General features: G+C 39.5%; 1 long non-coding RNA gene across 1 annotated transcript; it reads right to left on the reverse strand.

Annotated features, from left to right (window-relative positions):
• Positions 1–243: 243 nt before the first annotated feature.
• On the reverse strand, positions 244–13240 carry LOC109221232. The gene is made up of 2 exons (XR_002067210.1): positions 12863–13240; positions 244–500 (listed from the first exon to the last, which is right to left on the reverse strand). It is a non-coding gene; the product is annotated as an uncharacterized LOC109221232 (long non-coding RNA).
• Positions 13241–24124: the final 10884 nt, after the last annotated feature.

Consider the following 24124-nt stretch of genomic DNA (forward strand, 5'->3'; position numbering starts at 1 on the left):
AATAAAGTTTATGGATTAAGAACTTTCAATCTACACAAGGAGATAGCAACTCCATCTCAGGAAACATCATCTGTGTCAGTTTACTTTTCAAGACTTAAAGATTTGTGTCACGACCTAAAATCCCAATCATGGGACCGTGATTGCGCCTAACATCTGCTTGTTAGACAAACCAACATTAGCTAAACGATTAAAGCAGTATAATAATTTTAAAAAAAATACAATAATAAGAAATAAAGAGTAAAATCTCATGAAATGTATAATAAATTCATAACTATCGTTGTCTAAGACTATTCCCAGAATCTGGTGTTACAAGTACATGAGCCACTAGAATACTACATATAAAGTCTAAAAGGAAATACAAAACCGCCTAATAAAAGATAAACAAAAGAACGGATAGGAAGGGGACCCCAGGGTCTGCGGACGCCAAGTAGCACTACCTCAAGTCTCATGAGAAGGTCCGAGCTATCACCTCTGAACGCTGCTGGGAGCAACACCGGGATCTGCACAAGAAGTATAGAAATGTAGTATGAGTACGACTGATCCCACGTACTCAGTAAGTATCGAGCCTAACCTCGACGAGGTAGTGACGATGCTATGACAAGTCACTTACTGTAAACCTGTATGAGTATTAGGCTTTGAAACAATAACAGTGTAAAGAAACGAATAATTACATAAGGAACATAATAAAAGAAGTAAATAACAGAGGTCCCTAGAATAACAACACGTCACAACCTCATAACATAATACGGTACTCGTGCATAACAACCAAGAATAATTACATAGCATCCTTCCCGTTGCAGCATACAACCCGATCCCAAATATCAATATCAATACCGTTGCAGTGCACAACCCGATCTAATATATATGCAACAATGTTGCAGCGTGTAACGTGATCCAATATATAATAATATTATTGCGACGTGCAACCCGATCCAACATACAACAATACTATTGCAGCATCCAACTCGATCCAATATATAATATCAGTGTGAAATCGGATCTAATATATAATATACTGTTACGGCATGCAACCTAATCCAATATATAATGATACTGTTGCGTGCAACCCGATTTAATATATAATAATACTAGTGCGGAGTGCAACCCGATTCAATATATAATAATACTGTTGCGGTGTGCAACCCGATCCAATATATATAATAACAACCAAATACGACAAATATCACAACATAACATAAAAGGGAACTAAGATGCATAATTATCTAAGACAATCCAATATAATATAATAGAGTAAAAGATAAAACAAATAAAGTCAATAAGAAAAGTAAAGACATAAGACAGGTAAAAACATCGACCTAATATCATGTATAAGAACATGTAGCAAATAAAGGCGTACAATAACTAAAAGTACGAAATAACCTAGAACACGTAACAATTAAAGGCATGTAACAAGAAGCGACACATATATATCAAGTAAAGTATGTATCACGTATGAGCACCTAACAAATAATAACATGAACTAAGATGAAAACATGGTATAATTAAAGACGTAAAACAAAGTAATACACCCCGGATACACTCGCTACCTTGCATATACGACGTTCACACACATATATCACGTAGGAAATAGAACAATCAAGTCATAATTCCCTCAAATCAAAGTTAGCCACGATACTTACCTTTTTCCGAAACAATATCAACTCCTCAACGCGGACCTTTAAGAATAAGCCTCCAAACCGTTCGAATTTAGTCAATGATTGTTCAACAAGTCAAAACAAGCTTTAGAAACTAACCTCATACAAAAAAGGTTCGGTCTTTAACATAATTGGAAAAAGTATAAAAAAAAAAGTCAACCCGGACCCATGTGGTCGAAATCCTAGATTAAGATCAAATCTCGATTACTCATTCATACCCCAGTCCAAATATGTGATATATTTTGAAATCTGACCTCAATTTGAGGTCTAAATCTCAATTTTAAAAAATTCTTGAATTCTACCCAAAACCTCAATTTCTACCCTATGAAATCTTAGATTTGATAACGAAATTCATGGAAGAAAAAGTAATGGAAATTGAATGAAAATAAGTTTAAGTTACCAACCTATGAAGTTGGGAAGAAGTTGCTCTCCAAAAATCGCCTCTATGGAGTCTAGGTCTTAAAACTGGTGTAAAATAAGCTAAGTCCCGAAATCCCAATATTTTACCCAACTGCATTCGCAAATGCGAACACACTGATCGCAAATGCGACACGTGCATGAGCCTCCTAAATGTCGCAAATGCGACTACACATTCGCGTTTGTGAAGGTCCAATCCTCCGCAAAAGCGAATGTAGCTTCACATATACAAAGCTATCCAACCACTGCCTAGTGTGGCAAATGCGATACAACCATCGCAATTGCGATAACCCCCCCCCCCCCCCCAACCTTTGCAAAAGCAACCAAGACTTCGCAAAAACGAAGTTTTCCTGCCCCCGCCCAGCATCACAAATGCAAGTATTGTCTCGCAAATGTGAGGCTCGCATTTGCGAACAAAACCTCGCAAATGCGAGATCTGTAGACAAGCAACACCAGCAAACACAACAACTTTGCAAAACAGTCCGTAACCTATCCGAAACTCATCTAAGCCCCTTGGGCTCCAACTTGAATATTCAGGCAAGTGTAGTAATATCATACAAACTCGCTCGCAAGCTAAAATCACCAAAGTAACATCAAAAATTAAGAATTGGTCATCAAAACTCAAGATTTTCAAAGTGCAAACTCAAATTTCCAAATTTCCACATAAAGCGGTGAAACGGCCTCGGGTCACCCGGGATCCCAACCAAACATGTGTATAAGTCCAAAATTATCATACGAACTTACAGAATCGTCAAAATACCGATCCGGTATTGTTTACCAAAAATCTTGACTGTGATTAACTCTAGCCATTTCTAAAGTCAAAAATCACATTTTGTTTAGAAGTTCACATTTAAATTTCCCGAAAATTGATACGAACCATGCACGCAAGTCATAAATCATCAAATAGAGCTATTCACGAAATATAAAATGGAGAGCTAATACTCTAAATAACATATCGGGTCATTATAATCTCCACCTTTAAAAGAAACATTCGTCCTCAAACGGACATAGAAATGTACCTGGACTGGTAAAAAGATGTGGATATCTACTCCTCATGTCGGACTCGGACCTCGGACTCCCAAGTAGCCTCCTCAATCGGCTGACCTCTCTAACACACTTTCACATAAGGAATATCTTTAGATCTCAACTTTTGAACCTGCCGGTTTAGAATTGCCACCAACTCTTCCTCATAAGTATAATTCTTATCAAGCTGCACCGTGCTGAAGTCCAAAACATGTGACCTATCTTTATGGCACTTCCGAAACGTGAAAACATAAAATACCTGATGTACCCCTACTAAGCTAGGAGGGAATACAAGCCTATAAGCAACCTCCCCAACTCTCTCCAAGAACTTAAATGGTCTAATAAACCTCGGGATCAACTTGCCCTTCTTCCCAAAATGCATCACGCCCTTTATCGGCGAAACTCGGAAAATGATCTTCTCACCCTCTATGTAAGCCACTTCCCCAGCGTTCCTATCAGCGTAACTCATTTGCCTAGACTATGTTGTACGAAGACTCTTAAATCACGTTCGCCTCTGTTCCCAATAATCTAGCCTCACCAGGCTCAGACCATCCAATTGGAGAACGACATCACCTCCCATATAAGGCCTCGTATGGAGCCATCTGGATACTCGACTGATAACTGTTGTTGTAGGCAAACTCCACTAGAGGTAGAAACTAGTCCCACTTACCCCCCAAAATAAATAGAGCATATGCCCTCGACATATGCTCCAAAATCTAAATGGTCTGCTCGGACTGCCTGTTTGTCTGAGGGTAAAATGTGGTACTCAACTCAACCCGCGTGCCTAACTCATGCTGCAAGGCTCTCCAAAAGTGTGAAGTGAATTGCGTGTCACAGTTGAAATGATAGAAATGGGCACACCAATAGGCGGATAATCTCCATGATGTAAATCTGAGCCAACCGCTCTGAAGAGTAAGAAGTCATCACCGGAATGAAATGTGCGGACTTAGTCAACCGATCCACAATGACCCAAACAACATCATACTTCCTCAAGGTCTGTGGCAAGCCTACCACAAAGTCCATAGTGATGCGCTCCCACTTCTACTCCGGTATCACCAACTTTTGAGTTAACCCACCAGGCTTCTGATGTTCATACTTCACCTGTTGACAATTCAAACACCGAGAGACATGTCTAACAATGTCTTTATTCATCTTTCGCCACCAATAATGCTGCTTTAAGTCATGATACATCTTCGTGACACCTGGGTGAATGAAATACCGTGAATTATGAGCCTCCTCAAGGATCAACTCTCTTAACCTATCAATATTTGGAACAGAAATCCGACCTTGAAGCCGCATAACACCATCTTCCCTAATCACGAACTTCTTAGCATTGCCCCGCTGCACTGTATCTTTTAACATCAACGAGTGAGGATCATCAAACTGGCGAGCCTTGATGCGCTCTAACAAAGATGATTGCGCCACAACACTAGCGAGGACCTTACTAGGCTCTGAAATTTCCAACCTCACGAACTAGTTCACAAAAGCCTGAACATCCATGGCTAATGGCCTATCCACCGCCGATATAAATGCCAAGCTACCCATGCTCTCCACCTTCTTACTCAAGGCATTAGCCACTACATTTGCCTTCCCCGAATAATATAATATGTTGATATCATAATCTTTCAATAACTCTAACCATCTCTGATGTCTCAAGTTAAGATCTTTTTGCTTGAATAGATGCTGGAGACCCCGATGATCGGTGTAGATCTCACATGGCACGCCGTAAAGATAGTGCCTCCAAATCTTGAGCACGTGGACAATGGCTGCTAGATCCAAATCATACATAGGATAGTTCTTCTCATGCACCTTTAGACACGTAAGCAATCACCTTACCATCCTGCATCAATATTGTGCCAAGCCCAATACGCGATGCATCATAATACACAATGTAAGACCCCGAACCTGTGGCCAACACCAACACCGAGGCTGTAATCAAGGCGGTCTTGAGCTTCTGAAAACTCTCCTCACACTCATCAAACCATCTGAAAAGAGCGCCCTTCTGAGTCAACTTGATCAATGGGAATGAGATAGATAAAAAATCCTCCACGAAACAACGATAATAGCCTGCCAAACCCAAGAAGCTCCGAATCTCTGTAGCTAAAGTAGGTCTAGCCCAACTCTGAACAACCCCAATCTTCTTAGGATCCATCTTGATACCATTATAAGACACAAAATGATCCAAAAAGGTAACTGCTCATGCTCATCTCTACTACGAGAGTAAACCAGAATATCATTAATGAAGACAATCACAAAGGAATTCAAATAAGGCTTGAACACTCTGTTCATCAAATCCATAAAGGCTAATAGAGTGTTCGTCAAGCCAAATGACATCACTAAGAACTCGTAATGACCATACCGAGTCCTAAAAGCTATCTTATGGACATCCGATGCTCTAATCTTCACCAGATAGTTGGCAGATCTCAAATCAATCTTGAAAAATACCTTGGCACCCTGAAGCTGGTAAAATAAATCATCAATCGTAAGCAACTGATACTTGTTTTTGATGGTAACCTTATCAACTACCGATAATCTATGCACATCCTCATCGATCCCATTTTTTTAACAAACAATATTGGCACACCCCAAGGTGATAAACTCGGTCTAATAAACCTTTGGTTAGGCAAATCTTGCAATTGATCTTTCAATTCCTTCAACTTGGCTAGAGATATACGGTACAATAGAATAGAAATAGGCTGAGTGCCCGAAACCAAACCAATGCAAAAGTCAATATCCCTATCAAGTGTCATAACTGACAAATATGTAGGGAACACCTCTGAAAATCCACTCACAACCGGTATCGAATCCAAAGGAGGAGCCTCCGCACTAGAATCCCAGATTTAAGTAAAATACGCTAGACACCCCTTATCAACCATACGTCGAGCCTTCAAATATGAAACCACTCTGCTAGTGGAGTGGCCGAGGGTCCCTCTCCACTCTAACCTAGACAACCCCGGCATGGCTAGTATCACTAACTTGGTATGACAATCCAAGATAGCATGATACGGAGACAACCAATCCATATCAAGAATGACCTCAAAATCCACCACATTCAACAAGAAAAGATCAACTATAGTATCAAAATAATTAATAATGACAATACAAGAATGGTACAACCGATCAACTACTATAGAATCTCCAACCGGTGTAGATACAGAAACATGGGCATCAAGAGAATCACGAGGCATACTCAAGTGCAAAGAAAAATATGAAGACACATAAGAATATGTAGAACCCAGATCAAACTGGAAGCATCTCTATGATAGATTGAGATAATACCCGTAATAACTGCATCGAACGACTCTGCCTTGGGACGACCCGAAAATGCATAATTACGAGAATGAGACTCACCAACCTGTCATCCGCCTCTAGGAAAACCTCTCACTGGTTGGCCTCCACTACTAACTGACTGGCTTATGCCTCGGGCTACCTGACCCTGCCTCTAGCTGGCTGAGCGGGTGGTGAAGCAACCGGTGTTGGAATCATGGCACGAGTACCCTGCTGCGACATGCTGACTTGCATCATGGGACAATACTTCCTGATATGACCCATATCTCCGCACTCAAAGCATCCTTTCAACTAACGTGGCTTCTTAATTTGAGACTGACTTGATGACCCGAATAACCACTGTAATATGTCTGAATCGATAGTGCACTAATAGGAGCTGGAGGTGCACAATGCTAGTTGCTTAGATCGAGGTCCATAAGCACTATGACTGCCTGAAGTACCATGTGTGACCTGTAGAGCTGATCGTACCATCCTAATAGGATGGCCTCTACCAAAGGAACCCCTACCTCTTCCTTTTTACCATTCTTATGACCTTTGAAGTCGGACTTGTTTATGCTAATTCCTCGCATCAGCCTCACGACTCACTTTCGACAAGTAGTGCCCGAGGGGTTTTCACCAACAAGTCTCTCTCATTTATTCATCTCTGCTTACCGTCGTCTTACAGTGCCCGTGAGGGTTTTCACTAGCAAGACTCTCTCATTTTTTCTTTTATTTTCCTTTTTCTTTTGCTTCTTGTGTGAGCAACTTGACAGTGTTCTATGTCGCGTGACAACCGTTGCTCTTTGCATGCTTTTCTTGGCATTCTTGAAGGCTTATCGGGAGGTCTTATCGGGAAGGTTTTTGGAGAGGGTTGGAAAGAAAGGTCGGCATGAAGGCTCAAAGTACACTCAAAAATGAGGGGTTATGGACTTACAACTCTTGGAATCGGCTCTTCAAAAGTGAAATAAAACCTTTGCCCCAGTTTCAACCATTGGGATTTTTTATTGAATTCTTATTTGGTTGGACCGAACCGTGAGGCTGCCTACGTATCCTTTAAAGGAATCAGGTCTAACGTAGTTCAAATATTTGACCTAACTATAATTCATCTTTCTTTCTGTTTCTCTTTTTTTTTTTTTTTCTTTTTTCTCTTTTTTTTTAATTTGCCCCAGCTTCTATTTTTGAGGGCATGGACCTTTGACAATTCTTTTCTTCTTCTTTTTTTCACTTGAACTTTCTATGAATTGCCCCAGTTTGTATTCTTGGGACATGGACTCTTTTTTTTTCTTTTTCTTTTTTCGTTTTTTTTTCATTTTTTTTGACTCTTGACTCTAAACTTGATTCCAAAAGAGGGTGGTCAAAGAAAATAACACAGGCTCAAAAGAGGTAATAAAGGCTATAAAGTATTTGGATAGCAGAAAAAGGGCCTCCCAGCCTCGAGAACGCCAATTATAGTATCCTTTCGCGATCACATCATTGATGAACATGCTTGTCTTCTTGGGTCTTTTTCAGTGTAAAGTTGTATGAGCAATACTTTCCTCGCTGTGAATAACCATTGTCAATTTGAGTGACTTTTCTTGGATTTTGTCTTGATGTAAAAGATGCATTTTGCCACTAACTGATCCATTTCAAGTTGTCTGGAATACACCTTCTATTGAAAAACACTTTCTATATCTTAGTGCTAAACAGACTTCAACCCGTCCGATTATCCTTGAGCCCGGTCTTCTCAAATGATTCAAAAGGTAGAGATCCTTAACTTCCATGAGCATGGCTGCTTTGGTTCCATGTAAACTTCGCTCATGCTTATTTTCCAAATGTTTCACGTGTCTATTCTTCTTCAAAAGTGTCTCTTTCTCACTTATGCAATTCAAGACTAAATCAGTTTTCTAAGATCTGGCCAAAATTTCCGCATGCATGTCATGTCATTAGAACTAGCGAGAAAAGAACTAGGAATAGAATGACACGAAAGGACAAACTGTATTTTATTGAATAAGGACGGAAGGGTTTGACAACTAAACAAGCAACCTAAAATCCGAGTTACAGCCCTAAATAACCCGGATAATGAAAATAGCAACAAAAATAGACAGACATGACTCATACCAACAGAATAGAAGGATAGAAGGGTTTGACTCAATAAAACAAATAAAATCTGGATCACAACCCAGAAATAACCCAGATAACAGAAAAAATATCAAAACAAGCTACCAGGATTCCTTCCTAATACGGAGAGAATGACTTTTAAATTCCTAATCTTGACATTTAGCCACAAATTTACTCATCAGAATCACCATGGCCTTCTCCAATTTCAGTCCGCAAGCTCTCGAGAGGACTCTCATACTCCATGTCACCAGGCATCATCCCCACAAGGTGTGCATCATCATGTGCAGATAAAGGTTTCTGCACGATATTCTGGGTGTCACTGTCTTGGATCACAATTAGTTTTTCCTGGATCATCCTTTCTATTTCTCTTTTCAAATCCCGACAACTTTCAACATTGTGCCCCTGAGCATTGGAATTGTATTCACACCTTTTGGAAGGGTCAAAGCTTCTTGCACGTGGGTCCCCATGATTTGAAGGAATGGGTGCAATCATGTCATAATGCTTTAACTTCTCAAATAAGCTTGCATAGGACTCTCCTATTGGTGTAAAATTATCCTTCAACCTTTGTTCCCTTCTATACCCCTGGCTTGGATGTGGGTTATAGGGCACTTGAAAATTTTGGGGAGGCTAGTGGAGATTTTGCGGTGCTCGTGCTCGCGTTTTTCTAGGGTGTCTTGGTGGCCGGGCATCATACTGAGGTGCAACAACAGAGTATTGAGGGTTCTGAGGTGGATAATATTGCTCGGTGGAGTCATGGAAAACCTGAGGAGGCTGATCATACCTTCGAGATATTCTCCTGGGACCTCTTCTCGACCCTGATGTCATCATGATTTCTTCAACCTTCTCATTCGTGTCACCAAAATTATCGGATTCAATCTGGTCAACCTGAGTTGCGGCTTTGAGAACTGCTTGACTTATAATTCTACTTGTCTTTAAGACCATTCTCAACCATTTCCCCCATTTTGATTGCTTCCGAGAAAGATTTACCCACAGCGGATATCATGTTTTGAAAATAATCTGGCTCTTGGGCCTGAAGAAAGACAGTGATTAGCTCGTGGTCATCCATGGGTGGCTTAACTCTAGCTGCTTGTTCTCTCCATTTAATGGCATATTCCCTGAAATTTTCAGTTGGTTTCTTCTTTAGATTTGAAAGGGAAATGCGGTCTGGGGCAATGTCGATGTTGTATTGGAACTGTTTGACAAAGGCCCGTGCCATGTCATCCCAGACATACCAGCGAGACGTGTCTTCATCCATAAACCATTCGGAGGCTACTCCCGTAAGGCTTTCCCCAAAGTAAGCCATCAGCAATTCTTCATTTCTTCCCGCACCTCTCAGTTGATTGCAATACCTTTTCAGGTGGGCTATGGGGTCTCCATGTCCATCATACTTTTCAAATTTGGGAGTCTTGAAACCAGGCGGCAAGTGGACATCGGGGAGCATACATAGATCTTTGAAGGCAACACTCTTTTGACCTGCCAACCCTTGCATGTTTTTCAACCGTTGTTCTAAGCTTTTCACTCTTTGGGTCATTCCTTCCTGTACCATCTTTCGGGCAGGCTTCTCAATGTTTGCAGGAAGATCAAACGAGTACGAGTGGTACTCAGAAGAGTGGTACTGCTCTTGCTGGGTAGCAAATTGTGACTCATGACAAGGTTGTCCTTGGCCATTGGCCCATGCTTGACACATTTTGGTCATTTGCTGTTTCAATATTCTATTTTCCTCAACCACAGTAGACTCTTGTCGAACCCTCTGACCCGGAGTCTCTTGAGCACTTGTAACAACTTCGATGTCAGTTATCATTTTTCCTTGAATCTTGTGTTGTCCGCTTACCACAAACCGACCACCTCAAACTTTTTTCACTATTCAAAATAAAAGGCATGTTAGAATGGACTCAGTCAGTCCTTATTATTATCAACATTTTCACTTTTGTTTTTCATTTTTCTTTTTCTTTTCTTTTCAATGGTTGATCGAACCTGGCGTGGGTTGCCTACGTATCATGTGGGAACATGAATCAGATCTTGCGTAGTTCGGGAAGATCAAGAATAAAGTAAATAAACTAACTTTTTTTTTTTGAATTTTTCATTTTATTTTTTCTAAAGAAAGAGAATAGTTTTGGATTTTGATTTTTCTTCAAAATTTTTAAGAAAGATTTCTAAAGAAAAGAGATATTTTTTCGAATATCGACCTTTTATTTATTTTTATTTTTTTGGAATTTCGAAGAAAAACTTCTAAAGAAGAATGAAAATATTTTTGGATTTTTGGAATTTTATTTTGAATTTATGAAAGAAATGCTTCTAAAGGAAAAGAAAATATTTTCGAATCTTGAATTTTCTTTTCAATTTTTGAAAGAAGAATGAAAATATTTTTGGATTTTGAGAGAGATTAAAAGAAAATATTTTTGTATTTTTTTATTTAAAATTGGGGCCTAAAAGAAAGACTTTCTAAAGAAGGAACTAAAGGAAAATATTTTTTGGATTTTTTGAAAATTGTGGGCCGGAACCGATGAGGTTTGCCTACGTATCCCACATCCGGTGAGAATCAGACCCGCGTAGTTCTCCCATTTTGACGGAACAAGAAAGACATGACTTATTTTGAAATGACTTTTATTTTTTTGTTTTTTTTTGAATTTCGGGAGAGTTTCAGAATTTTCTAAATACCTACCTCTCACTTCTTTTTTGATTTTCTTTTTTCTCTTTTTTTTTTAATTTTCTTTCCCTATTCTAGAAGCCAGTCAGCATGCAAGTCTGAACAGACAGATACGCAAGTAGCATGTAAGATGCATCAGGATGGTCTTTTATTTGGGTACACCTATCCTAGACAGACCCAACCCTTGTGTTGAGTCTCCTAAGTCAAATGCACTTGATGCAAACAAGACGTTCCTACTAGGGATCCGGCATGAGGCTTTGTTATACTAGGTTTAAAACCTGGGTTTATTGTTCTAGACCTGGCTTACCCGAGCGGACAACTCGAGCCGGGGGGGGAGGGGGGGGAGCAGCGTACCGGGAATACAGAAGCTTCACCGGCTTTGCAACTTGTCCGAACCTCGTTCTAAAATAGGATAAGACTCTAGACAGAAGAGAAGTCACACGAAGTGCACCCTTCTCCATGATTTAGAAGACTCAGAGAGAGAAAGGGTTTCGTAGCAGTTTATATACAATTCACAAAATATCAAAGCGGTAAAAGCATTTAGCACATTGGGCTCAAACATGTAGGAAAATCATATAACAGATAAAGCCAATCATAACAACTATTCTAAGCTCGAATTCTTGAACCCTGAACCGAAGTTCTGAGTTTGGATCCCCAGCGGAGTCGCCAGAGCTGTCACACCTCCTTTTTACGCACCCGAAGGTAGTACAAGGGAGTTTTTCCAATTTAAGTGACATTATTCGAAATGAGATTATTTATTCAATTTTATTCAGAGTCACCACTTGGAATAGTTTATTGGTGTCCCAAGTCACCGGTTTATTTTAAATCCCAAATCGAGGAAATTTTCTACTTTCCTTTTGAAGTCTGCGAACCAGAAATTCTGAATAAGGAATTCTGTTAACCCGGAGGAAGGTGTTAGGCATCCCTGGATTCCGTGGTTCTAGCACGGTCGCTTAAACTATTATAAAGGGCTTATTATCTGGTTTTAGTACATGTTCAAACCTATGTGCATTTTAAATTTAAAACCGCTTTTATTTATTTTAAAGAAGATCTAACGTCGTCTAAAATATATTTTGGACCGCGTCACATGAAATGCACCCGCAATCCGAAACACATTCTATTCAACGTTATTAAGATTTGGACGTGAAATGCGCACCCGAGTTTAGGAAGGTAATTTTAAGATTACGCGCCTAAAGCAACTACGCGTTTTCAACTTTGTGAGGGCCGTAGAAAATTCGCTAAACGACGCGCCTCGAATTCTAAGGATAAACGATAACTCACAATGGTAGCATATTCATAAAGACAAGACTAAATTATCCTACAAAGTTATACAACTAATACTTTTCAAAAATAAAATCTTCGAGAACGAATGAAACAAGAAGCAGAAAGACTACTCTAAACTAAACATTTAGTAAAAAAAAATAACAATTCTTAGTTCCAACAGAACTAAGAACGATTCACGTTCTTCAAACAAGAATGGAAATTTTAAGCTCAAAGATTATTCACCAATCTAAACGTAAAATTAATAACTAAAAAAAAAAAAGAAAGCTGAAACATTCAGTACATATTTCCTCGTGGCAAAAGAATACCATGATTTCAATTGCAACAAACTTAGAACACTTCCAAAAAATTAATCATTAAATGAACTAAATACATAATAAAAGAAATTCAATCCCTTTCCACATATCACCCAAATCAAAGTTATTTATTCACATGCTTAAGAATTGATTTGAGAATATAATGGAAGAAACCAAACCTTACTGTTGAGAAGGAAATCGGATCAAAACAAGAGGACCGACGATCCGGACCCAAATACGACCTCGAAAATCTGACAGAAACTTCAACCAAACTCTATTTCTGAAACCAAACTGAAATCGAGAAGGAAGGAGCATAAACGTATCACCCCCTTTTTAATTTTTTTTTTTGAAATCATGCTGCTAACTTTCCATTCTTGTGGTTGTTGATGGAGGGTTGAGATGGCAGAAGCTCTTTTGTTTTAATTGGATTCAAAGTTTGTGAAGGAGTCAGGTGTTCTTTTTGAGATTTGGTATCTCTTTTTGGGAAGATCCAAATTAGAAAAGGGTGTTGCCGCCGTCTCCTTTTGCAGATTTTTGGGTTTTTTTTTTTTTTTTTGGTGTATAGGGTGTTTGTATATTTAGGTTTTAGCTACTATTATATAGGGGTAGGGATTAGGTTAGGGGTATGGGCCTAGGGATTATGGGCTAGGAAATTGGGCCAAAGACTAAAAAAATGGACTACAAGATTTATAAATACGGGATAAACCAACCTAAAACTAATTCCTCCTTCTAAACTTATATACAATTATAATATAAAAGTATAAAACTAATTTTAATTAATTGAACTAAACTATAAAACATAAAACTATTTTTTGTGTTTTCAAGATCATACAAAGATAAGGTACTATTTTTTGTATATTTTTTATTTAAATTTACGAAAGATACGTAAGCTAAAATATTTTTTTGTAATTTTTATTTTTGTGACGAAATAAAGTAAAAGAGTCAAAATTATTTAAAATAACGATATTAAACCTAAACTAAATATTTTATGCTAAAAATATGTAAAATCTTGGGGAGGGTCAAAAATCACATGTCTACACTTATCATCTTGAGCTATCTAAGGCTCAACTATTGGTGTCGCTGCGTGTGCTCTAGGCTGAGCTCTGCCTCTACCTCTACCTCTGCCCTTGCCCCGGCCTCTACCTCTAGTTGTGGCTGCAACCTGGGGCTCTGGCTCCTAATCAGCAGCGAACGGAACATGTGTTCTCACCATCTACAAGAGAATAAGAAAAATGATTCAAACTTCATGATAGAACAAATCACGATAGAGAAAGAAGAAAGTGAAGTTTCCTAACGCCTTATGGCCTCTACAAGATAAGTACAAATGTCTCTGTACCAAACCTCAAGACTCTACCAAGCTTGCTCATGCCTCATGAGACCTATGCAACCTAGGGCTCTGATACCAACTTGTTATGATCGAAAATCTCAATCATGGGACCGTGATGGCACCTAACATTCGCTTGATAGGCAAGCCAACATTAGCTAAACGATAAAAGTAGCTTAACAATTTTAAAAACATAATAATAAGAAATGAAGAGTGAAATCTCACAAAATGTATAATAAATCCATAACCATTGCTGTCTAAGACTATTCTTGGAATCTGGTGTCACAAGTACATGAGCCACTAGAATACTACATATAAGTCCGAAAGGAAATACAAAACTGTCTCATACAAGATAAACAACAAAAAGGATAAGAAGGGACTCTAGGGTCTGCGGATGCCAAGCAGCACCACCTCAAGTCTTCTGAGAAAGTCCAAGCTATCACCTCTGAACGTCGCTAAGCTATCATCGGGATCTGCACAAGAAGTACAGAATTATAGTATGAGTACAACCGACCCCATGTACTCAGCAAGTATCGAGCCTAACCTTGACGAGGTAGTGCCGAGGCAATGACAAGTCACTCACTGTAAACCTATACGAGTATTAGGCAGAGACACATTACAATTTAGAGAAACGAATAATTAAACAACGAACAGAATAAAAGAAGTAGATAACAGAGGGCTCGAGAATAACATCATGTCGCAACCTCATAACACAACACGATATTGCTACATAACAATCAAGAATAATTACATAACATTCTTTCCGTTGTGGCGCACAACCTGATCCCAAATATTAATACGAATATCGTTGTGGCACATAAGCTGATCTAATATATAATTACACTGTTGCGGGTACAACCCGATCCAGTATATAATAATATTGTTGCGGCGTGCAACCCGATCCAATTATATAATAATACTGTTGTAGCGTGCACCCCGATCCAATATAATAATATTGTTGCAGTGTGCAACCCGATCCAATATGTGTTAATACTGTGATGCAATATATAATAATACTATTGCGGCGTACAACCCAATCCAATATATATAATAACAACCTACTACGGGGAATCTCACAACATAACGTAAAAGGGAACAAAGACGCATAATTCTCTAAGATAATCCGATATAACATAGTAAAGTGAAACATAAAACAAAGAAAGGTAATAAGACAAGTAAAGACATGAGATTAGAGTGAATTGAACTAGAATTCACTTGATGATTAGTTCAATCATGTAGCCAAGACTTCTCTCTGGATTAACTCTTAATTCTACGAGGTGAACTGATATAAAGCATTGTGAAGATATGCAAGAAAACGTTAATAGACTAGTCTCACGTCTCTCGAATATTCTCCTAACTTGATTTAATCAACAATTCAACAAGCTCTTTCGGTTACTTAAAAGAATCACTGAATTAAACTTACAAAATAATGCAAAGATAATTATCCAAATTATTCCTCTTTCGATTAAATAATGCGGTGAACAAAATTGCAATCAATTCAAAGCTCTATAAACGAATTCATACAAGGAACTAGAGTTAAAATCCATAAATATGAATCAAAACACCATATCCGTCAAACCCTAAAGTAAACTACTCCATAATAATGGCGAAAGTCATCACAAATAAAGTTGAAAAGTAAGAAAATATAAATTCAATCCAAACTCGGGTATTGAGTTGAGGAAAGAATGATGAATCCTTGTGCTTTGAGTCTCCAATGCTCTTCCAATCTTCCGTAGGTTAAAAGCCCCTTCAAAAATGTATTTTTGGTGTATTTATACCATGTAGAAGCGGGTCCTGATGGAACTACCCTTTCCAAGCCAAAGTGGAAAATTACTCTAAGAAAAATATACAGGCGCCGCGCTAGTGGGAAAGTTCAGAGGGCAGTTTCTTTTCCTACTCTGCAGCAATTTTGCACAAGCACCTTGTGCCCCGTGGCGCAGTGGTGTATTTTTCTCACCTTTTGACATTCAGACTTGGTCCTCGATCCCCTAACGTGATCCCGGCTTAATTTCTTGGCCTCCACTTAGACTTCAAAGCTCCAAATCATCCATTTTAGCTCCAAACTTGTTTCTTCACTTGAAATCACATCCTACACAATATAACACACGTAATAATTACAAAGTACTAATAATTAGGCTCATACAATCAAAGTGTAGCAATTAGAGTGTGCAATTTTAGTTAAAAATATGAGTTCCTAGCTTATCATCAATCATCTAAGAGAATGTAACAAATAAAGGCGTATAATAACTAAAAGTATAAAATAAGCTAGAACATGTAACAATTAAGGGCATGTAACAAGAAAGGACACATATATCAAGTAAAACATATATCACGTATGAGCACCTAACAATAATAACATGAACTAAGAAGAAAATATGGTATAATTAAAGATGCAAAATAAAGTAATACCCCCCTCCCCCGCGCATGCTTAAACTTATGACAATGCATATACACTCGTCATTCTGCATTTACACTGTCTCCACGCATAGATCACATAGCAAATAGACCAATCAAGTCCTAATTCCCTCAAATAAAAGTTAACCACGATACTTACCTCTTTTCGGAACAAGATAAACAACTCAACACGGCTTTTCTTTAAGAAAAAGCCTCCAAACCACCCAAATTTAGTCAATTACTGTTCAAACAAATCAAAACAAGATTTAGAAACTACCCTCGTACGAAAAAGGTTCAATGACCCATTCATCCCCGAGTACAAATATGTAATTTTTTTCGAAATTCGACCTCAATTTGAGGTCTAAATCTCAGTTTTATAAAATCCCAAAGGGCTACCCAAAGCCTCAATTTTTAACCTATGAAATCTTAGTTTTGATAATGAAATTTATGAAAAAGTAATGAAAATAAGTTTAAGCTATTAACCTATGAAATTGGGAAAAAATTGCTCTCCATAAATCCCTTCTATGGAGTCTAGGTATAAAAAATGGTGTAAAATAAGTTAAGTCCTGAAATCCCAACATTTTACTTGGATGCAGGTGATGTCCGCAAATGCGAACCACTGTTCGCAAATGCGACCAGTGCCCGAGCCTCCTAAATGTCACAAATGCGGCTACACATTCGCATTGGCGAAGGTCCAATCCTTCGAAATTGCAAACAAAACTTTACATATGTGAAGCTGTCCAACCACTGCCCATTATCGCAAATGCGACACAACCATCGCAATTACGATAACCCTCCAGTTTGCAAAAGCGACCAAGACTTTGCAAAAGCAAAGTTTTCCTGCCCCTACCGAGCATCGCAAATACGAGCATTGTCTCACAAATGCGAGGATCGCATTTTGCAAACAGAACCTCGCAAATGCAAGATCTGCAGGCCAACAATACCAACAAACACAATAGCTATGCAAAACAGTTCGCAACCTATGCGAAACTCATCCGAGCCCCCCCGGGCTCCAATTCGAACAATCACACAAGTACAATAACATCATACAAACTTTGTGTCAAGATAAAATCATCAAAACAATATCTAAAATCAAGAATCAATCATCATGCTGCCATGTGACCAGGAGGTCACGAGTTTGAGCCGCGGAAATAACCTCTTGCGGAAATGCAGGGTAAGGCTGCGTACGATAGACCTTTGTGTCCGGCCCTTCCCCGAACCTCGCGTATAGCGGGAGCTTATTACACCGGTCTACCCAAGAATCAATCATCAAAACTCAAGATTTTGAAAGTTCAAACTCAAATTTTCAACTTTCCACATTATGCGCCGAAACGGCCTCGGGTCACCTGGTACCCCAACCAAACATGCGTACAAGATCAAAATCATCATACGAACCTACCAAAATTTTCAAAATACTAATCTGGGATCGTTTATAAAAAATATTGACTGTGGTCAACTCTAGTCATTTTGCCAAGTCAAAAATCACATTTCTTTAACAATTCACATTTAAACTTTTCGGAAATCGACACGGATCATCCACGCAAGCTATAATTCATCAAATAGAGTTATGGAAGGTCTAAAAATATAAAATTGGGAGATAGTTGTATACGGTCGAAATTGTATGCCTCCGATCTATGGGCTCGAGGAGTCATTTTGAGCCCGAGTTTGGGCAAGGTCGAGTTCGAGCTCGAGGGACCAGATCCAAGCTCGAGGACAGAGTGCAATGCCCGAAGATTGAAGCATGACGTACACCGAGGCTGAGTATGCTCGATCCCAAAATTGTACCATTGAGGATTTGTAACAGAATGAGCTAGACTCCTGCCACGTCCCCATGATCATGGCGCAAATCCCGGAATAGGATTGTATGATTCCGTACTAGGCAGTCAGACAACTGTATTAAGAATATTCATTATTGTAAATAGAAAATATACCTTATTTAGGATTCCCCTATTATATAAAGGGGACCCCAGTCATTTGCAGGATGATCTAATCATTGAGAAAAGAATATACTCTCTGCTTTTTGCCTACTGTTCATCAGAAGTGTTCCCTAGCTCTACTGCTCTTACTTTACTTTTCTTGCTTAATTATTCTTATTGCTCTAAACCCACCTCGAGGTCACTAAGCTCGAGGCCGCTGTTGCTAAGTTATATTGGTTTGATTCACTTATTTCTTTCATTTTTACTTCATATTTCTTGATTATTAATTGGTATTGAATCTAATCATGTAGTATCTTTAAAACCACAAATCAAATTTAATTGTTACTCGTATTTTTGAGGTAAACAGTATGGAGCCCACCGTTGGGCTAAAGATAATAGTGATTGTTTCTTTACTAATTCTCATTACACACAATATTCTTACACTTTTTCTTGTCAAGAATTTTTAATTCTCAGGCTGAAACATGTCTAGCTCACAAAGTGCACATGTTCATGACAATGAAGGTCTTCGTGAAAACAACAATATAGGGGTCGATGTACCACCAATAAACCCTGGGGATGTGCCAAATATGGAACCAGTTGATGTTAGTTCACATATTGCTCTAAACGCAGATTTAGGCATAGACCCCGGAGGGAGTGTACGCAGGGAAGCCCGACCTGGTGGCCAAGGAACACAAGGAGTGGGTGATGGGGGAATTAGCCTCCAAGTGATATTCGAGATGCTGCAAGCTCAACAGATTGCCATTGCTCAACTTTAAAGTCAAAATAAGACTCTGAGTATTGCTGAATCGGAAAACACTCGACGTGCTAGACCGGCGCTTGCGAGGTCAAACGAAAATGGCTCGGGGACTGACCCTATTATTATGAGATTGCTCGAAGAGCTCACTAAGAGGATAGAGTCCGGGGAAAAGAAGATCGAGGACAATGACAAGAAGGTGGAGACTTATAACTCCCGTGTTGATCAAATACCAGGGGCACCCCCGATCTCGAAGGGATTGGATTCCAAGAAATTCGTACAAAGGTCGTTCCCTCAGAGTGCAGCTCTGAAGCCCATCCCAAAAAAGTTCTGTATGCCTGATATAATTAAATATAATGGAACCTCTGACCCAAATGAACATGTTACTTCTTACAGATGTGCCATAAAGGGAAACGACTTGGAAGACGACGTAATCGAGTCTATACTGCTGAAGAAGTTTGGGGAGACTCTATCGAAGGGAGCCTTAATATGGTATCATAACTTAACCCCTAATTCTATTGATTCTTTTGCTATGCTTGCAGATTCTTTTGTAAAGGCACACGCCGAAACCATCAAAATTGCAACAAGAAAGTCGGACCTTTTCAAGATAAGGCAGAAAATAACGAAATGCTCAGGGAGTTCGTATCTCGATTCCAAGCGGAGAGAATGGATTTGCCTCCGGTCACCGATGACTGGGCTGTTCAAGCTTTCACTCAAGGTCTCAACACTCAGAGTTCCACCGCAGTGCAACAGTTGAAGCAAAGTTTAATCGAGTACCCAACTGTCATTTGGGCCGACGTACATAATCGATATCATTCGAAGATTAGAGTCGAAGACGATCAGCTAGGGACTCCTTTGGGGTCCGTTTATCCTATCAGGATCATGGATGGGATCAAAAGGGATATCGATCGAGAGTTGAGGTCGAATAGATATCGATACCAACCGTACAACGGAGACTATAGAGGCAGCGGTTCCGGGCAAAGCTTCACACGAAATGAGAGGAGAAATGACCGAGGTCAAAACTCACGGTGGCTTGATGCCGAGGAAGATCACGTTAAGTATCCCAAGTTTGAATAAAGGTAAGACCCCAGTCCAATTTTTTCTATTCTTTCAACTAACACTTGCAGGCTATTGATAAAAATCGGCACGAGGCTCTGGGTCTTGAAGCACGTGTTGCACATTTTTTCCCTTAGACCGGTGTTTGTCCCAAATGGGTTTTTCCGGCGAGGTTTTTAACGAGGCAACCGTCGTTCGTGCTAACTAAAAGCAATTTAACAGTATTCGAGGTCCCCCACAGTAGGCCTCGAATACTGGAGGGCATTACCTTTGAATGTCTGCTCTCCAACACGGAAATCACTTTGTGACAGCGGGCCTCGATAGGAAAGTGTTGTAAGGGCCAAACGGTTAGATGAACCGTGCCCGTGTAGGTTACTCGAGCCTTAGACACCAAGCATGCGTGCATGTACAATCATCTATCAAGAGAAGTACTTTTCCTTGTAGATATCCACTACCTTTGTAAGATTTTCATATTTTTTACTCTTGATCTGTTGTGTAGACAGGCTTAAGGGCCGACCATGGCGGAAATTCGAACAAGTGACCCATGCTTGAGGGCTGCTGTCCCAAAAGCAAATAGAATCAAACTGCTAACATTTCGAGACCATAAGGCCTTAAAGGAGATCCTCGATTTTGCGGGCCACGGCCACCCCACTCGGGGACTGACACTTCGGGCAAGCTCGAAGTGAAATGGAAGGTCAGCCCGAAGGGAAAGCTCCGAACTAAAGAGGCTACGGCCAAACTAACGCGGGCTGGAGACATCCGAAATCCATGACAAATACAAAAGCCCAAAGTCTACCTTAGCCCGAGTTTGAGCAAACTCTCACTCGGGGAATATCTATGAAGCATAAGGGCTAACTTTTCTTCGAGTTCGAGCAAATCCTCACTCGATCATAAAAGCCCACGGGCTATCTTTACCAAAGTGCGAGCATATCTCGAACACTTGGGGACTACCTACTCGAGCTGTCCAAGTTCGAAGTCATAAGACCTCAAAGAGGCACCCCCCGATATATAGGTCAAGGCCATCATACTCGGGGACTAACCTTTCAGATAAGTTCGAGAGGCTATTGGGAAACAATTCCAAGAGACATACCCGAAGGCTATGGCCATATTAAAAGGCTACGGCCATATTAAAGACTACGGTCATGTAAAATGCTACGGCCGAAATAATGCGGCTCAGAGACGTCCGACTTGGGCCATAAATTAAAGGCCTTCAAATACTTCAAAAAATCGGTTAAACTCGGGTACCCTCGGCAAAAGCAGAAAGGGCTTCGATAAAATCAGCCCTCGAATAATTTAAAGGCTTAATATCAGCCTTCGAAAAAACCTCAAAAGGTATTCAATTATCATTACACAAACAAGTTACTAATAAGGTTCCGATATGTCAAACCCTCGAAAAACCCAACGGGTACAAAAAAAACACATGCTAAGGCATACAAAAATTTTCACTAAGTCTTTTACCCGAAAAGAGGGAAAAATTATAGCCACTTTAGAGGCCGAATCGGCCCAACTTAAAGAGCCTAAGGGCCAATATAAAAGAGACTAAGGGCCGATCTAAAAGAGCCTAAGGGCCAATGTAAAAAAGCCTAAGGGCTAACTTTATTTCGAGTTCGAGCAAATACTCACTCGATTACTAATCCCAAGGGCTACCCGAGTTCAAGCAAATTCTCACTCTGGGACTATCTATAAAAGTCTAAGGGCTAACTTTACTTCAAGTTCGAGCAAATCCTCACTCAACTATAAAGCCTCAGGGCTTTCTTTCATTTCAAGTCCGAAGCATATACCCACTCAACCATCAAGCCCAAGGGCTACCTTACCTCATCGACTTTTTGGTCTAAGAGCTACTCAAACTCAAGTTCAAATGATCATTCAGGGTCCATTGATCAGAGACGGTCGAGGGTTGTACTTATTATCGACCATTACCATCTCAAGTATGTGAACATTCAAAGGGAATTTTATGCTAAGACACTTTGACACGCACAAAAGAGTAACAGATTCCGGAGCCATGCAAGGATAAAAGTTTTGTATAAACCTATTTATAAGGGTTATAGATCACGATCAAGAATGCCTCATAAGGGCCGATCAGCCTCAAAATCAAAGAATCACGAAGAACACGAAACCAAAGCAGCACGATCTTTATCTACAGAAGCGTCTTCACCCTCAGAATCTTCCCCACCGCCGGACTCGCTAGAGTTCGTGGAGTCGCCCTCGGAAAGGGCCAGCTTCCAAACTTTTGTTTCCTCAGTCTCTTACGCCACTGATGATGTCATAACAAATCGGGGTAAGGATCAAGGACTCAATTCATTTCTTATCGTCCTACTCTAAGAAATGCGGGGACTATCTGTAAACGGTCGAAATCGTATGCCTCCAATCTATGGGCTCGAGTGGTCATTTTGAGTCGGAGTTCGGGCAAGGTCGAGTTCGAGCTTGAGGGACTAGATCCGAGCTCGAGGACATAGTGCAATGCCCGAAGACTGAAGCACGACGTACACCGTGGCTGAGTATGCTCAATCCCGAAATTATACCGTTGAGGATTTGTAACAGAATGAGCTAGATTCCTGCCACGTCCCCATGATCATGGCGCAAATCCCGGGATAGGATTGTACGATTCTGTACTAGGCGTTCAGACAGTTGTATTAAGAATATTTTTTATTGTAAATAGAAATATACCTTATTTAGGGTTCCCCTATTATATAAAGGGGACCCCAATCATTTGTAGGATGATCTAATCATTGAGAAAAGAATATACTCTCTGTTTTTTGCCTACTGTTCATCAGAAGTGTTCCCTAGCTCTACTACTCTTACTTTACTTTTCTTGCTTAATTATTCTTATTTCTCTAAACCCACCTCGAGGTCACTAAGCTCGAGGTCACTGCTGCTGAGTTATATTGGTTTAATTCACTTATTTCTTTCATTTCTACTTCATATTTCTTGATTATTAATTGGTATTGAATCTAATTGCATATCTTTAAAACCACAAATCAAATTAGTTGTTACTCGTATTTTCGAGGTAAACAATAGTACTCAAAGCAACCTATCGGGTCATTACAATCTATGGGAAGAGTTTGAGTCTTTAGTGCTAGCACCTGGGTGCGATTATCCAAAATCAAAACAATTTGTGGTATATTTACAGAAACTGCAGCTATATCAATTCTTAATGGAATTGAATGAATCCAATGCTCAAGCTAGGAGCCAGATTTTGATGTGAAGTCCTATTCCCACTGTGAATCAGGCATTTACTTTGATTGTCAGTGATGAAAGTCAAGAATCTATTGTTGCAACTACAGGAATTTTGGGATCTAATCCTATGGCTCAGTTGGGAAATTATGAAATTTCAATGTACTCTAGAGTTGGAGGTAACCAAAATTACAATCAGAGGCTCAAAAGGATTTATAACGTGTAGTATGAATTCTGCAAAATGAAGAGTCATAGCTAAGAAAATTGCTACAAAATTGTAGAGTACCCTACATATTTCAACAACAAAAGGAGAGAAAATGTAGGGACAAATGCAACTTGTAATGTCAATGTACTAACAGAAAATGGCTCATCTACTCACAGCTCATCTGCTCAAGATCATCAATAAGCAACAACTATTATGCCTGCGTTCAACTATGGGAAAAACACAAATGTATATGAACAGAATATGAGTGAAAATTATTCTCAAAGTACAAACTCAAGTGTGGAGAATTATGCAAATCAACTAGGAAACAATGCTCTCGCAAAAGGACAATATGAATTGATATTGCAAATGCTGATTATGTGCTAAATATAACATCAATAGCTAATGTAGCAGGTATTGATATAACTTTGTTAGTTTCTGATTGTCTTAGACAGCGGATCATAGATACAGGAGCCATAAACCACATGGGTTCTGATATTGGCTTATTGGATAAGGTAACAATAGGTGAAACAAGAAATCCAAAGAAAGTACTTCTACCAAATGGTGATATTATAGTGGTCACACATGCATGATCTAGTTCTATTTCAAAATGTAACACCA

This window comes from Nicotiana attenuata, unplaced genomic scaffold (genome assembly GCF_001879085.1).
Source record: "Nicotiana attenuata strain UT unplaced genomic scaffold, NIATTr2, whole genome shotgun sequence".
Taxonomy (NCBI): Eukaryota; Viridiplantae; Streptophyta; class Magnoliopsida; order Solanales; family Solanaceae; genus Nicotiana; species Nicotiana attenuata.